At 40.3% G+C, this 15,728-nt stretch overlaps 1 pseudogene; it reads right to left on the bottom strand.

The window, feature by feature from the left end:
- Positions 1 to 490: 490 nt before the first annotated feature.
- Positions 491 to 1,096, bottom strand: LOC103263262 (annotated as a pseudogene).
- Between the last annotated feature and the right edge of the window lie 14,632 nt (positions 1,097 to 15,728).

The raw sequence follows: 15,728 nt of genomic DNA, 5'->3' as shown, positions 1-15,728 counted from the left end.
CCTCACTGGTGGTAGGGACTGAAAGCTCCAACCCTCTTGCCCAGGGGTGATTCCTCTGGCAGGTAGCCCTACTCCGGAAAACATCTAGGGGCCCACCAAGTGTCACTGCTGGCGTAAATTTAGGTATGGCTGAAAGGAACTTGTAATGAATAAGAGAAGTTGCTCTTATTACCCCTATCACTCAGGAAATCTTAAGAGTTTTAGAAGCTCTGTTGGGATCTAGGGACAAAGACTAAATAGATACTTCTTATTATTGCATTATCTTTCTGAGTTCCCCTTGTAGGGCCTTTTTTATTATTATTACTGAAAGAGTATCATTTATTGAGTTAAATAATATAGGCTTCTTTTTTGTCTGCAATTGATGAACATTTGATTTAAAAAAGACACTGTTTGCATTACGTCACCACAAAGAAGATTTACATATAGCCATCAACCGAATAAAAACACAAGAAAGTTTCCATGTGATCCCAACAGAGATACTCTTTCCTTAATCATAACAAATTAAATATTTTTAGAAGGTAAAACTATTAAGTTTACAAAACACCAAAACACTTTATTTTTAAGAAAAAGGTACAATTTCTCATTTTCTATTCTTGGCATATATTTTAATTCTTTCCAGTGGAACCAAAACCTCCTGTGCCCTTTTCAGTGTCATCTAAAACTTGAACTTCTATTTCTGGATAAAAAATCCATTCACAAGTGGGCTGCGCAATTCAGTCACTTTTTTTGATTTCAAACTCTTCTTTGCCAAAATTAAACAGTACAACACCAACATTTCCTTTATAATCTTCATCTATGACACCGGATCCTACATCTATAAAGTGTTTTGCAGCCAAGCCAGAATGTGGAATTACTCTTCCATAACACCCAGAAGGAGGAGCTATCTGAATGTCTGTTTTCACAAGAGCTTTCTCCATAGGCGGTATTGTATAATCACAGACACTGTACAGGTGATAGCCCGCGGCCCGCGTGGACCCCCGGGTTGGGGCTGAGGCGTACTCCGAGAGCCGGGCAAAGCGGAGCTGCATGCTGCCCTCCTTTGCAGGCCGGGGCGCTTGCTACGGGGAATGGCAGGGGTCTCTTCAGAGCAGAGCATGGCCGAGAGAGGCCAACAGAGGGAATAAGAGCGTAAGGTGTAGGGCCTATTAACACAAACAAACAATTTTCTCTCCATAACTCCTTCTAGGAGAGATGCAGAATTTATTTCTTAATTCCCACTTTTTATTGGAAATTCATATTATTAAACTTTGGACCATATTAATTCATTCATTCAGATAGTACATTTATTTTGAGGCACTGTTCTAGGCACCCAACAGACATTCATCAAACATCTGTCGCATGGCAACTACCATGTTGGTGTTGGAATTAAAACGCTGGGTGAGAGGTTATCCCCTGCTCTCAGGAATTTCATTGTGGATCAAGCAGGATGAGAAATTGAAAGGTGCCGTTGTTGTTCGAGTAAAGAAAAACATGAGTGGAGGATGTGGAACTGGTTATGAAGTGATTGGTAGCACTAGAAATGTTTGTCGGTTGCCTCCTTCGTGCCAAGCACTGTGCTAGATACTGGATTTCAGAGGTGGCATTCTCCTAGCTGCCTCTCTTTTAGTTTCCCCTTGAATGCTTTGTAGACTCTTTAGATATAACAGATCTGCAAGACCTTGATGTCCCTATGGCCTCCCCAAAATAATGTCTTGGATTGGCATGCCTCATTGAGAAACAGCCCTATAATAGTATCATACCCTTGATTACCCAGTACTCCAACCTTAATTACCTCAAATCAATGCCTCAATGGCCCACTCCTTAACTTCTATTGAAGACTGTTTATCACTGCTCTCAAAGCATACAGCACAATGTTTGGACAAGCAGACATTCATTCATTCACATTTACTGAGCAACTATAATGTACCAGGCACCGGGATAGGCACTGACTAAATGTTAGTTTCCTTTTCTTTCCTAAATGAATATTGTACATTTGTTTGCTGGTCATAGCAATGAGTTTAGTATAAAAGAAATACAATTCTGATAAATGGTCTCATAATCTAGGTAAGGAAAGAGTCATTATAGCTCAAAATTTCAGTTATCTCATAAGAACCTAACTTCAGTTCTTCTTATATTTTGCATTTTCCTTCAGACATAGTTCCTCTTTTGTAATGGTCCTATCTTCTTTTCTTTTTTGCCTTCTCCTCTGATATCCCAGCAAAAACAGAGTCATTCACCACATGTATTTTATAATATGTACCTCCAAATACAAGTTAGATGAGTAATTTACATTTAGTAAAGAGCCTCTAGCAATGAGTGTCTAGGTCATCACTTGTAAATCTACTTGATATGACCTGGTTCACTTTTCTTTTACAATACTGAATACCATGGTATTTTGATTTTTGTTATTATTGCTTTAAAAAAATTTTTTTTTGCAGAGACAGGATCTCTCTTATGTTGCCCAAGCTGGTCTGAAACTCCTGACCTCAAGCAATCCCCCCCACCTCTGCCTCCCAAATTGCTGGAATTGCAGGCATGAGCATAGCAGGTGTGGCCAACCATGGACTTTTGAAGAAGAGAGCACAGTGTGGAGAGAGACCCTGGTCCTTAGAATCAGACCTGGCTTTGGGTCCTACTCTTCCATTTGCCATCTGAGTAAACATAGGCAAGTTACTTAACGTTTTTCAGCTAGAAACCATAGCTACATTTTAGGGCTAGTGTGAAAACTAAAGATATTCTATGGAAATTGTCTGGCAAACACTAGGCACTCGATTCATGGAAGTTATTACACTATTATTCTAGTCATTCTCAGTAATCTATATAAGCTCTTGCATCTATTTATGGTTGCTTCTGACATTTCCACTTTTGCCTTTTAAAATCTGCAATGAATGTACTTGTAAACATAAACCCAGTATCTTCCAAATGCAAAGGGGAAAAAAGCCCAACCAAGATTATATCTCATGAAAGTAAGTGTGCTGGAATTAGAGCTATGTGATATTAAACAGATTCACTTCCATGGGCTGGTGATGAGTTCATAAGCCTGAAATAATTTGGCAGCGCTAAACCAGGCAAGCACAAACAGACTTCCGAACTGGCATATAGCACAAAAGGTAGTTCTCCTTATGCCCAAATATAGATGTTGACTCATGCCATCTGGGTTAAATATCTGAGGAACAAAATGATATCATCCACCGAGGTAGATGACATCATTTTGCAAATGTTTCTCATCTGTCTGGTTTGGGGGATTAAACTTTTTTAGGTCCTGTTTCTCATAATTTCCATCAGTTACTTTTTTTTATATATAAAGTTGTGGGGTACAATTCAGGGTTAGGTATACAAACATTGATCATGCAGGTACCCTTGATGAGGTGTTCCCCTCCCTCCCCAGCAGTTTCCCTCAACTGCCAATACCACCCTCCCTTCCCCTGACAGTTTCCCACTACCATCAGTTACTCTTAAACCCTACCCTCCTTGAAAGATGCAATATCAACTCCTGCCTATCTTTGAGTTTCCTGTACATATAAATATTTTTCCATGTCTGTCACAGTATCTGGTTTCCACCCTGCTCTTTCGATTGAAGTTGGAGTCAAAAGAGCCAGTAAAAATGTCTAGTTGCTCAACGCAGTGGATTTCTTTTTAGTTTTCTTCTGGAACTCTGTAGAGCGATTAACACTGCTGTTCAATGCCTCTTCCTGATGTCTCTCTTTCTTTGCTTCTTTATGCTCCTCTCATGACTCCCTTAATTTTAAAGATAAATTCTTATAAGCCTCCTTCATTTGTTTCTCCTCCTGAGGTGAAGTCAAGTCAACTGAGGTGCTCTTCGGAGCTCAATTCTAGCCCTCTTCCCTATCCACCTGCTAGCTAGCACATTTCTCCATTCCTCACTCTCATGCCCTGCTGCTGCGATGACCTGCCCCAAACCAAAGCTATCCAAGTCACTGCCTCAACTAAGAAGCTTCGGTTTTCTCCATCACTTTCAGGAGAAAGATACACAATCTTTTCTTTGAGTTGGAGTCTCACTCTGTCACCCAGACTGGAGTGCAGTGGCCGCTCCCGGCCACCGCAGCCTCGACTTGCTGGGCTCCGGCGATCCTTCTGCTTCAGCCTTCCAAAAAGCTGGAACTACAGGCACGCGCTACCACGCCTGGCTCATTTTTTAAAAATTTATTGTAGAGATGAGGTCTCGCCAAGTTGCCCAGGTGAGTCTCGAACCCACGGGCTCAGGTAATCCACTCACCTCAGCCTCCCAAAGGCGTGGGATTAAAGGCTGAGCCACCGAGCCCGGCTAGGACACACAATCTTAGAAGACCGTTAAATATTTCATAACCTGGTCTTACCACATCTTTTGAGCTTCATCTCCCACCACCGAGCTTCTCTGGCCCATGCTATTTCTTTATCTACCAACTCTCTGCCTCCTACAAAAATCTTAGAAATCCTCCAAGATGCAATTCAAATGTCACTTCTGCAAAATCTTCCATAGCACTTCCTTCTTGCTGCCTGGCAGAGTTAGTGACTTCCTCACAGTCCCCAGAACATGTTTTCTATACTATGAATGCAGCACTTTTTTGTCCCTTCCCCTAAATGGTGACTTCTTGAGAGCAGCAACACTACCTTCTCTATCTTATTATTATTCATATTACCCAGCACAGTAATTGCAGATAATTATATCCTCAATAGATATTTCTTGATTTGAATGGAACCTATTTTTCAAAGATCAACCTTCTAATCAAGTCCAGTTGCTTTGCTACTTAAAACATGAGAGAGAGAGAGAGAGAGAGAGAAAGAGAACAGAGAGAAAAGAGAGAGAGAGACAGACAGAGAGAGAGAGAGAGAGAGAAGGAACACAATGTCTGTCATCAGCGTATTTAGGTTTTCATGCCAAAGCTCTTTTCCACTTTTATACATTATTAAACTGTGGGCGAAAGAAAGGTATTCCATGCTTTTTATGCATAACGAACCCTGGACAGCTGGATTCCAGTGCAGAATCATCAGAAATAATCAGTATGTCTAACCTACTCTATGGGAAGAGAGGGTCTACTTAATTAAGTTGATTAAGCTCTTCTATGACACCAAGGTAGCATTTAGCAAATTTCTTCTCCTGGGAGATTAATAGGGTGTGGGTGTATGTTATAATAGATGCATGTAAGCTCTAATTTTGTTCAGCAAAATATGTGGTTACTTACAACTAATCTTGGATCGATGCAAATGTATCATATAGCCAAGCCATGCAGAAATAAACCTCATTCTAGCGTTTGCAAAGAAAACCGTTTTTCTACCTTCAGCCATTCTGTGCAGTCAAGATCTTCTTCACCAGTCATCTCTGTATAGGAGCTGTTTAACTCAACACTTCATAAAGGCAATAGAAAAAAATATATTGTGAATGATTAACTCTCTACTGCTTGACAAGGGTCCATACAATTTATCATATATATTTCTATCTTTCTTTTGTTGAGACGGGGACTCTCTCTGTTACCCAGGCTGGCACAATCATAGCTCACTGCAGCCTCAAACTCCTGGGCGCAAGTGATTCTCCTGCCTCAAACTCCCAAGTAGCTGAAACTACAGGAGCACACCGGTTTAATTTTTAATTTTTTTTTTTTGTGGAGACAGGGTCTCACTATGTTGCCCAGGCTGGTCTTGAACTCCTGGGCTCAAGCAATCTGCCCAGCTCAGCCTCCCACAGTGCTGGGATTACATGCTTGAGCCGTCACACCCAGCCTGCAATTTACAATACATATCTCTATAAAGATAAAAGATAACATATATTGAGCAATAACACGGCATGTTAAGCGCTGGCTCTATACCTTATATGGATTATCTCATTTCCTCACAATAATCCTATAAAGTGAGAACTAATAGTATCCCCAGTTCATAGATGAAGGTCAAAAGGTCAAGTAGCTCCCTAGTGTCACAGAGCCTCTGACCAGTGAGCTGTGTCAAGGGCTGACAATCCATAGCGATGTGGCTAAGGAAATGTGGCCAGGGGGATCTTATGCTGATTGTGCACTTTTTTCCTGGCCCAGTACTAAGACTCTTCAGTTTTTAAAGACTGAGCTTTTGCCAGTTATGTCTCTAGAAGATTTGGCTTCTTTCTGAAGTGGAAAAGGGAACGGGAAGGGGAGAGATGCCAAGGAAGTCAAATTACACGAAGGCACAGTTTTCTGCTCAAACCTCAGCTGATAAGCGATGGGTAGATGGGTGGAAGCTGGGCTCAAAGTCCCGTAGGTCCTTCCCAGAGGGTCTGGCTGCATCTTAGCAGAAGCAAGGCTCCTTTGCCTAGATCTTTGCAGGAGAGCTCTGTAGCATGGAGCTCAGGAAACTTGAGTACAGGATTGTCAAGCACTGCCAGACAATTAATGTATTTATATGGACTTTGCTTTTGTAAGCTGGCATTTCTCTTTCACTTGTTTCCAACGTCTATTGGAAAAATGTTCCCACACTGCTTTTGAAGAGAGTAAGTCAAAACATTAATTACTTATCTAACCTGTCCTCTTCTTAGCAGAAATCTTGAAAGCACTGTGGTGTCTTTTTCTTCCAAAGGTAGGCTACCTGCAAATATTTCTTTTCAACTGCCAGTTCTTATTGCCCTGGCATGAACAATCTGCTCTTGGAAAAGGTGGCTTTTTACATGTGTCTTCAAGACGCATGTAAATGTTAGTCTTTTAAACAGATCACTTAGAGGCTATCATTTAAATTAGAATTGTAGCAATTGCTAAATGCAATAATTAATACATTATACTAACTAAAATTGCATTAAAAAATCTTAGATTGATTATTAACAATGATGAATAATGATGGTATTGAAAAATGCAAAACATTTGACACACGGTAGTGTTGAGGGTGTGGGAAAACAGATATTCTCATATATTGCTGGTAGGAGTATCAATGGGTAAAACTCTTCATGGAGACAATTTGGCAATAGCCTATTGACATTACAAATGCATTTACAGATGATTCACAAGTGAGTCATTATGACATTATTTTGTAACAGCAAAAGATTGCAGTCTAAATATCCTCAATAAGGTACAGATAATGCAATCCTAAAAAAAGATTGAGAAAGCTCTGTTGGTGATATGGAATGATATCCAAACTGTATGTGTGTGTGTATGCAGTAGTGTGCTGGTAAATATTTGACAACCAGCCCCCCAAGTGTAATACCATAAATGTTGGTTGACAAGTAAGATAAAAGTGAAACAATTAGACATATTTTGGAGTTTCATTGGTGCATTAATGCTATGTGTGACTTCCTTGCTAAACCAGATAATTTCAAATATTGGAAGGGTATCTCCTCAATTTTTTGTTCTATTCACAATGATAAGCCTTCAAGTTTAATTTGTATTATTTTTACCATCATTTTCTTTTTTTTTTTTTTTTTTTGCATTGGAGTCTCACTCTGTCACCCAGACTGGAGTGCAATGGCCACTCCCGGCCACCACAGCCTTGACCTGCTGGGCTCCAGTGATCCTTCCGCCTCAGCCTTCCGAGTAGCTGGAACTACAGATGCACACTACCACGCCCGGCTAATTTTTGATTTGTTGTAGAGATGAGGTCTTGTCAAGTTGCCCAGGTGGGTCTTGAACCCGTGGGCTCAGGCAATCCACTCACCTCGGCCTCCCAAAGTGCTGGGATTACAGGCTGAGCCACCGAGCCCGGCCTACCATCATTTTCATAAGTCTAGACAATCAACAGAACAGAAAATTAAGTCCTGAGTTATATCATTTGCTGATTTCTGTGCTGGAAATACTCCCACAATGGCCAATTTCAAGACACCAATGTATTGCCATGGAATACAGAGTTGGAATGAGATGCCCATAACCATATGCTCATCATTAGATAGTATTTCTACCATATAAATACAGAAGATACAAACCTTCTCAAGAGTACAGATAACAGTAAAATGTAGTCAAATAATTAGGAGGTGATGAACTTTAGTATTTATTACCTTTTGTAACTTATTTAACTTATTAAATCAATAAAGTAAGTTTACTTAATTTTTTAAAAAATAGTGTCTGTGGTTAATAACCAACTCACAACATTTCTATAAACAATTGACTCCATGAGTTGGTATGAGAAGATACCAGTGTGTGTGTGTGTGTGTGTGTGTGTGTGTGTGTGTGTGTGTGTGTGTGTGTGTGTATTCACACACACACATTTAGACAGGGACCCAGCAAAAAGCAGAAAGTATAATTACAGAAAAGTCTGAAGAAAATTAAATGAAGGGACTATTTACAAAGGTGTAAGCAGGGCTGAGGAAACACAGAGAAATGCTGACAACTCTGTGGATATATGAAAATATATTGAATTGTGCACTTTAAGTAGGTAAGTTGTATGGTATGCGAATTATATCTCCATCAAACTGTTTTAATGAGAGACAGAGAGAGAGAGAGAGAGAAAGATTCCCAGGCACTAGCAATCACCATCCCCATGTCTTATGGGACAAAAGGGGGAACAGTGATATCAGGATCCTGTGAGAGATGAAGATCTAGAGGAGGAGTCACCCAGCAAAAGCTTCTTTTATGGAGGACTTCCACCACTGTCCCCACTCTAGCTCTAAACCAGAGGAAGTTGAGAGGGGTAGCTCAAATTTCCTCTTTTCTTGCCCTTCAATCTCCTATTGATGTCTCTCATTGGCCAAGCTCAAAAAGTAGGTGAAAGGGCAAAGGAACCTGAGTGGTGCCTTTATAAGAATCAACTCCCTAGCGCACAGAACAGATCCAGATCCATTATGGGTGGATAATGGACCTGAGGGCAAACAGAGAATAGTTACCACACACATGCTTGCACACACAGAGAGCCAGAGAGACAGCCAGAGAGAGAGAGAGAGCGCGTGAAGAGAGAGAGAGAGAGAGAGAGAGGAAGAATTTGTCAATACACTATATGTATAGAATTTCTCCAGAAGAAACACAAGAACATTAGCATGGTTGGCTTCAGAGAAAGAGAAATATGAAGATCATAGACTTTTTTTTTTTTTGAGTTGGATTCTCACTCTGTTGCCTGGACTGGAGTGCAGTGGCCGCTCCCGGCCACCGCAGCCTCGACCTGCTGGGCTCCAGCGATCCTTTCACCTCAGCCTTCCGAGTAGCTGGAATTACAGGCATGTGCTACCATGCCCGGCTGATTTTTGGATTTATTGTAGAGATAAGGTCTCGCTGCCCAGGCAGGTCTCGAACCCGAGGGCTCAGGCAATCCACTCACCTCAGCCTCCCAAAGGTGCGGGATTACAGGCTGAGCCACTGAGCCCGGCTGATCATAGACATTTTGTAACTTTTGAACATTGGATCATGTGAGTATATTACCTATTTCAAAACTAAATAGAATTTAAATTTTAAAAATGAAAATAAACAAAAACCAAGTAAGTTTGTGGTAGTCATTAAGGCTTTTCACAAATACACTGATTCTTTTCTCCTTTCGAGCAGAAAGTAAGATTATAGTTCTCTAACCCTGCAGAAGTTAGTGTGGTCATGTGTCTTATTTGACAAATGAAATATGAACAGAACAAATGCAAAAGGGGGACCCCCAAAATACAGAATTTACTTATAAAAAATTGTGTATTTATTCTTACATATTTAAACTTCAGTCACCTTCAAAGTACTCTCAGCCGGACTTGGTGGTTCAGTCTGTAATCCTGTGCTTTGGGAGGCTGAGGTGAATGGATTTGCCTGAGCCTGCAGGTTCGAAACCCACCTGAGCAACTTGGCGAGACCTCATCTCTACATTCAATCAAAAAAAAAATTAGCAGGAGGTGGCAACGCGCGCCTATAGTTCGAGCTACTTGGAAGGCTGAGGCAGAAGGATCGTCGGAGCCCAGCGGGTCGAGGCTGAGGTGCCCGGGAGCGGCCACTGCACTCCAGTCTGGGCGACAGAGTGAGACTCCAAATAAAAATAAACAAAAACAAAAAAACAACAACAAAAAAGTACTCTCCATTTGATGCAATGCACCTAGCAAGATGCTTTTTCCACTGCTCAAAAGTTTTTTAACTTATCAATTTTGATGCCTTTTAGTACTTCTGTTTTTGGTTTCACCTCTCACATCAGCAAAATGTTTCCCTCTGAAGACTTCTTTTCAGACATGGAAATGAAAAAAAGTTTCTCAGAGCAGATCGGGTGAACAGGGAGGATAGGGCAAGGGCCATGCTGTTTTTAGTCAAAAACTGCTGAACACTCAGTGTGGTGTGGGCAGGTGTGCTCATAAATCACCTATCATAAAATGGGTAAACGCTTTAAAAGAATCTCCAAAAAGAAATTCACTGAAACCGAACACAGCCTCTCATGACAACACTAGCTGGTACACTGATGGGAATGTGTTCCAGCAGGGAAAGTCTGTACTGCAAGGGGCCTGCCCTCCAAAAGATGATTCTGGTTTTTGGGGAGTCCCTCCTCCTATGTGCCACTCAGCTAGAAGCTTTGATAGTCAGTGCACGTATTGCCACCTTCCCTTTTTCTTGCTTCAGGGATTGTGGAAGCATCTGTCTACATGGATCTATTTCCCGTTAGCCAAAGTCCATGACTTTTAAGAGCAGACACCCTCCCTTCCACACCTCTACATGAGTGAGAAACAACCTTTGTTGTTTTAAATTACTGAAATTATGGAATTGTTCATTACTAAAGCATATGCTAGCCTAACCACACTGATATAAGATTGAATAGATGACTCCTGATATTATTTCCAAATCCAAGATATGCAATATTTAAGAATATTTACATTATCCTCTTGTGTTAAAAACAATCTACTTTTTTTTTTTGGAATAGGAGTCTCACTCTGTCACCCAGGCTGGAGTGTAGTAGCACACTCATGGCTACCACAGCCTCAGCCTGCTGGGCTCAGGCAATCCTTCCTCCTCAGCCTTTCAAGAGGCTGGAACTACAGCTTTGGGCCACTAAGTCAGCTAATTTTTTATTTATTGTGGAGACGAGGTCTCATCAAGTTGCCCAGGCTGGTCTAGAACCCCCTGGACTCAGGCAATTCTCTCGCCTCCACCTCCCAAAGCTGAGATTATAGGCGTGAGCCACTGCGCTCAGCCAATCTACAGATTTTTCACTCACAGAAATATTAAATATTATTGACTTTAGTGACAGTATGAATATTGATTTATTAATACCAATACCAAGTCTAGATTTCAATAAAGCATATGGAAGCTTTAAAATTGCATACCTTTTTAACTGAACATGGTGGCTCATGTCTGTAATCACAGCATTTTGGGAGGACAAGCCAGGAGGATTGTTTGAGCCTCGGAGTTTGAGACCAGCCTAGACAACATAGTGAGACCCTGTCTCTATAAAATATCAAAAAATTAGCCAAGTATGGTGGCTCATGCCTGTTGTTCCAGCTACTTGGAAGACTGAGGTGGAAGGATCACCTGAGGCCAGGAGTTTGAGGCTGCAGTGAGCCATAATCATGCCACTGCACTCCAGCCTGGGTGACATAGTGAGACCCTGACTTAATTAAACAATAAATAAAATAAAATAAAACTGCATACCTTCTACTCCCAAAAATTAATCCTAGGGAAATAATCAATAATGATAGCTAAACTTTTACAGTTTAACAGTTATTATGCACTAGGCACTGTTCTAAGTGCTTTATACAAATTAACTTAGAATTCTTACAGCAACCTCATAATGTATAGCCTATTATTAATATACTTTTATACAAGGAGATTGAGGCTTAGAGAAGTTAAGAAATTTATTAAACTTTCTGTTGTTAACAGAGCAGACAGGATTTTTGTTAGTTTAACTCCAGAACCTGTGCTTTCTTCTTTAAAAAAAATTTTTATTAATAATTAATTAGGTTGATTTAAAACAATTTTTATTTTAAATGTGTAGTACAATTCAGGGTTAGGTATACAAATTTAATTTAGTTTTATAAATGTGGAGTACAAGTCAGGGTTAGGTACATATGTGGTCATCATACAGGTGAAGTTTGGATCTCCCATTGACCCTCACTTCATCTGGTTTGGGATCAAGTATCCTTATTGATATTATGTTCCCCCACTCCCCTGGCAGTGTTTGGCTACTGCCAATCCCTTTATAATGTACTATTATGACAAATGTTCAGGGTCCACTTATGAGTGAGAACATGTGGTACTCAGTTATTTGTTACTGTGATAGATCACTGAGTATGATGGACTCTAAGTCTATCCAAGTTGCTGCAAAGTCCATAATTTTGTCCTTCTTTATAGCTGCATAATATTCCATTGTGCATATATACCACATTTTTTTATTCAGTCCATTTTCTATGTTTAGCACAGTTGGTTCCACGTTTTTGCTATTGTGAATAGTGCTGCAATAAACATGTGTGCACAGGTATCTTTTTTGTAGAATGTTTTGAATTCCTGGGTGTAATCCAAGAAGGGGGATTGCTGGGTGATATGGAAGGTCTATTTTTAGCTCTTTTGGGAACCACCACACTGTTTTCCAGAGGTTGTACTAGTTTACACTCCCACCAACAGTGTAGAAGCATTCCCTTTTCTTCACGTTCCCTTCAGCATCTGTTGTTTTTGAGTTATTAATGATGGCCATCCTGACTGGAGTTAGGTGGTAGCTTGCTGTGGTTTTGATTTGCATTTCTTTGATGATTAGTGAGACTGAGCATTTTTTCATGTATCTGTTGGCTGCTTGTATGTCTTCTTTTGAGAAGTGTCTATTCATATCTTTTGCCCACTTTTTAATAGGCTGGTTTTTTTCCTTTTGAGAGCCTGCACTTGCAACCACTATGATATGTTTTACTGCTGCTTTTCAATAGCTTTTAGTGTGTAAAGCATAGTACTGCCTTAGAATAACAAAACTGGGAAACAAATTTAACGCCCAGATGTGAGAAAGTAGTTAAATCAATTGTGATAGCATTATGTGATAGTACACTATACATATACAGTCTTTTTTTTTTTTTTTTTGAGTTTGAGTCTCACTCTGTCACCCAAGCTGGAGTACAGTGGCACACTCATGGCCACCCCAGCATTGACCTTCTGGACTTTGGCGATCTTTCCGCCTCAACCTTCCAAGTAGCCGGAACTATAGTTGCACACTACCATGCCTGGCTAATTTTTTTTTTTAATTTATTTATTGTAGAGACAAGGTCTTGCTGAGTTGCCTGGACTGGTCTCGAACCTGCAGGCAAATGCATCCACTTGCCTTGGCCTCCCTAAGTGCTGGGATTACAGGCTGAGCCACTGAGCCTGGCCTGTAGTCATTTTTTTAAAAAATCACAAAGAGGCACATGAAAAGATGTAATGGTGATGAGGATGTGGAGAAAAGGGAACTCTTGCACACTGTTGGTGGGTTTGCAAATTAGTATAGCCATTTTGGAAAACAATATGAAGGTTCCTCAAAAACTAAAAATGGAATTACCATATGATCCAACAGGCCCACTTCTAGGTATAGTGTAATCCAAAGGAATTGAAATCACTGTTTTGAAGAGATGTCTGCACATCCACATTCACGATAATTTCAAAGTCAAATAAAATATAGAGACAAATCTTTAAGTTTAAAACATTGTATTTGGGAAGCAAGAATTTCAATTTAGGGCGTATGAACACATTGAGTAACCTTTAGTATGTCTGAAGAACAAAGAGAAGATTGGAGGTTTTATTAAAAGGAGAGATGATACATATTGTTTTGCAAAGAAGTTCATTGGCACTAGTAAGGTTCTAAGGAGCTGGCAAGTTCTGATTGGTGGGGTGAGTAAAACTAGTTTTAGAGTCACAGTTCACTGTTTCTGAAGCTATTTGATAAGACTGATTTGGGGTTACAACAGGCAGTTTCAGTAGCTGGGCTTGCAGAGAATTATATTCTTGTAGCAATGTTATGTGCCTTGAGTGCTTTTCCCCTGGACTCTCAACTCTTGTTTTAGTTGTGCATGTCAAGAATGACCCAATTTGTGTGGTCAATTTTCACAGCACATTGTTCACAATAGCCAAGATATGGAAGCAACAAACCACGCATTAATTAATGAATGTATTTTTTAAATGTGGTGTATATACACAATGTGATACCATTCAACCTTTAAAAAACGAGAAATTCTGTCATTTGCGACAACATGGATGAACCTAGAGGATATTATGTTAAGTGAAGTAAGCCAGGCACAGAAAGACACATTGCATAGGAGATCACCAATATGGGGAATCTAAAAAAGTCAAACTCAGACAGAAGCAGAGAATAGAATGATGGCTACCAGGAGCTAGTGGGGGTGGGGGTGGATGAGGAAAGGGGAGATTTTGGTCAAGGGCTACAAAGTTTTAGTTAGATAGGAGAAATGTTGACGAAAGGTACCAAACTTTGTAAAGTATTTAAGATAGTTTATCTAGGCCCATGACACCCATTCCCAAAAGGTTCTGAGAATGTGGGCCCGAAGGTTCTAGAACATTTGAGAACGTGTGCCCGAAAGGTTCTGAGAACATGTGCCGGCCCTTGGTTGAATTGTAGCTTGGTTATATACATTTTAGGAGGACAGAAGTGACAAGAAACGTAAATCAATACATGTGAGATTTACATTGGTAATTGGTGGGGGAGTTTGCAGGTTATAGGTAGGTTCAAAGATCTCCTGACTGGCAATTAATTAGTGAGAGTTATCTAAGGAATTTTGAAAGCAGTAAAGGAAACGGGCAACATGAGGAAAGATGAGAAAGTCAAGTTTCTTGATATGTAGATGAAGCTTCATAGGTGACAGACTTCAGAGGGAATAGTAAGTATCTTATAAGGGGTCTAGAGTCCCCAAAAGACAAAAGCTTCACAGGGTCCTTAAATACTTTGATTTTCTTTCTTTATCTCCTAGATTGGAAAGTAAGCTATGTACATTGTATAGGGTGAGTTAATAAAAAGCCTGTCTCCTCAGGCCCTCTAGTTTGGAATTTGGCAGGGTAAGGAAAACAGGGTCAGAGTTTAGTCTTCAGGAATAAGTTCTGGTGATCTATTATTGCACGGCCTGGTGACTATAGTTAATAATAACATATTATATATTTTAAAACTGCTAAAAATATTATGTTAAATGTTCTCACCACAAAGAAAACGTGTATAGTACATAAAAAGAAAGTTAAAAAATCTAGTCTCATTTAAAATATATATATATATGTGTATATATATACATATACACATATACACATACATACTGTGTAAACAGTCTAGGAAGTTTATGTCTGGCTAATGGGATCTCGTATGCACCTAAATGCCTACAACGTATTTTCTGATATGGTCTAACAACATGTATAAATTCCATATTTAAAAGTTCCACACCGCCAGGCACAGTGGCTCACACCTGTAATCCCAGTACTTTGGGAGGCAGAGGTGAGAGGATTGCCTGAACTCAGGTGTTCGAGACCAGCCTGAGCAATATGGTGAGACCTTGTCTCTACAATAAATAAAAAAATTAGCCAGACGTGGTGGTGCATGGCTGTGGTTCCAGCTACTTGGGACGCTGAGGTGGAAAGATTGCCTGAGCCCAGCAGGTCCAGGCTGCGGTAACTATGAGCGTGCAACTGGGTGGTAGAGTGCCACTGGGTGATAGCCTTCCAGCCTGGGTGACAGAGTGAGACTCGACTCAAAAAACATAACTAATTAATTAATTAATTACATTATTATTTTTTTAAGTTTCACACCAAGCTCACAGAGTAGATTCTAAAACTAGAATTTGCATGTAACTGCCTTATTTTGGCAATCTCAGGGAACAGGAGTGGGGATGTGGAAGACTAAAATTGGGCCGAAACCGGGGCTCGGTGGCTCAGCCTGTAATCCCGCGCCTTTGGGAGGCTGAGGTGAGTGGA

Source organism: Carlito syrichta, unplaced genomic scaffold (assembly GCF_000164805.1).
Source record: "Carlito syrichta isolate Samal-C Ts95f unplaced genomic scaffold, Tarsius_syrichta-2.0.1 Scaffold93672, whole genome shotgun sequence".
Taxonomy (NCBI): Eukaryota; Metazoa; Chordata; class Mammalia; order Primates; family Tarsiidae; genus Carlito; species Carlito syrichta.
The sequence above is the reverse complement of the archived record's forward strand: the minus strand, read 5'-3'. Positions and strand labels throughout refer to the sequence as shown.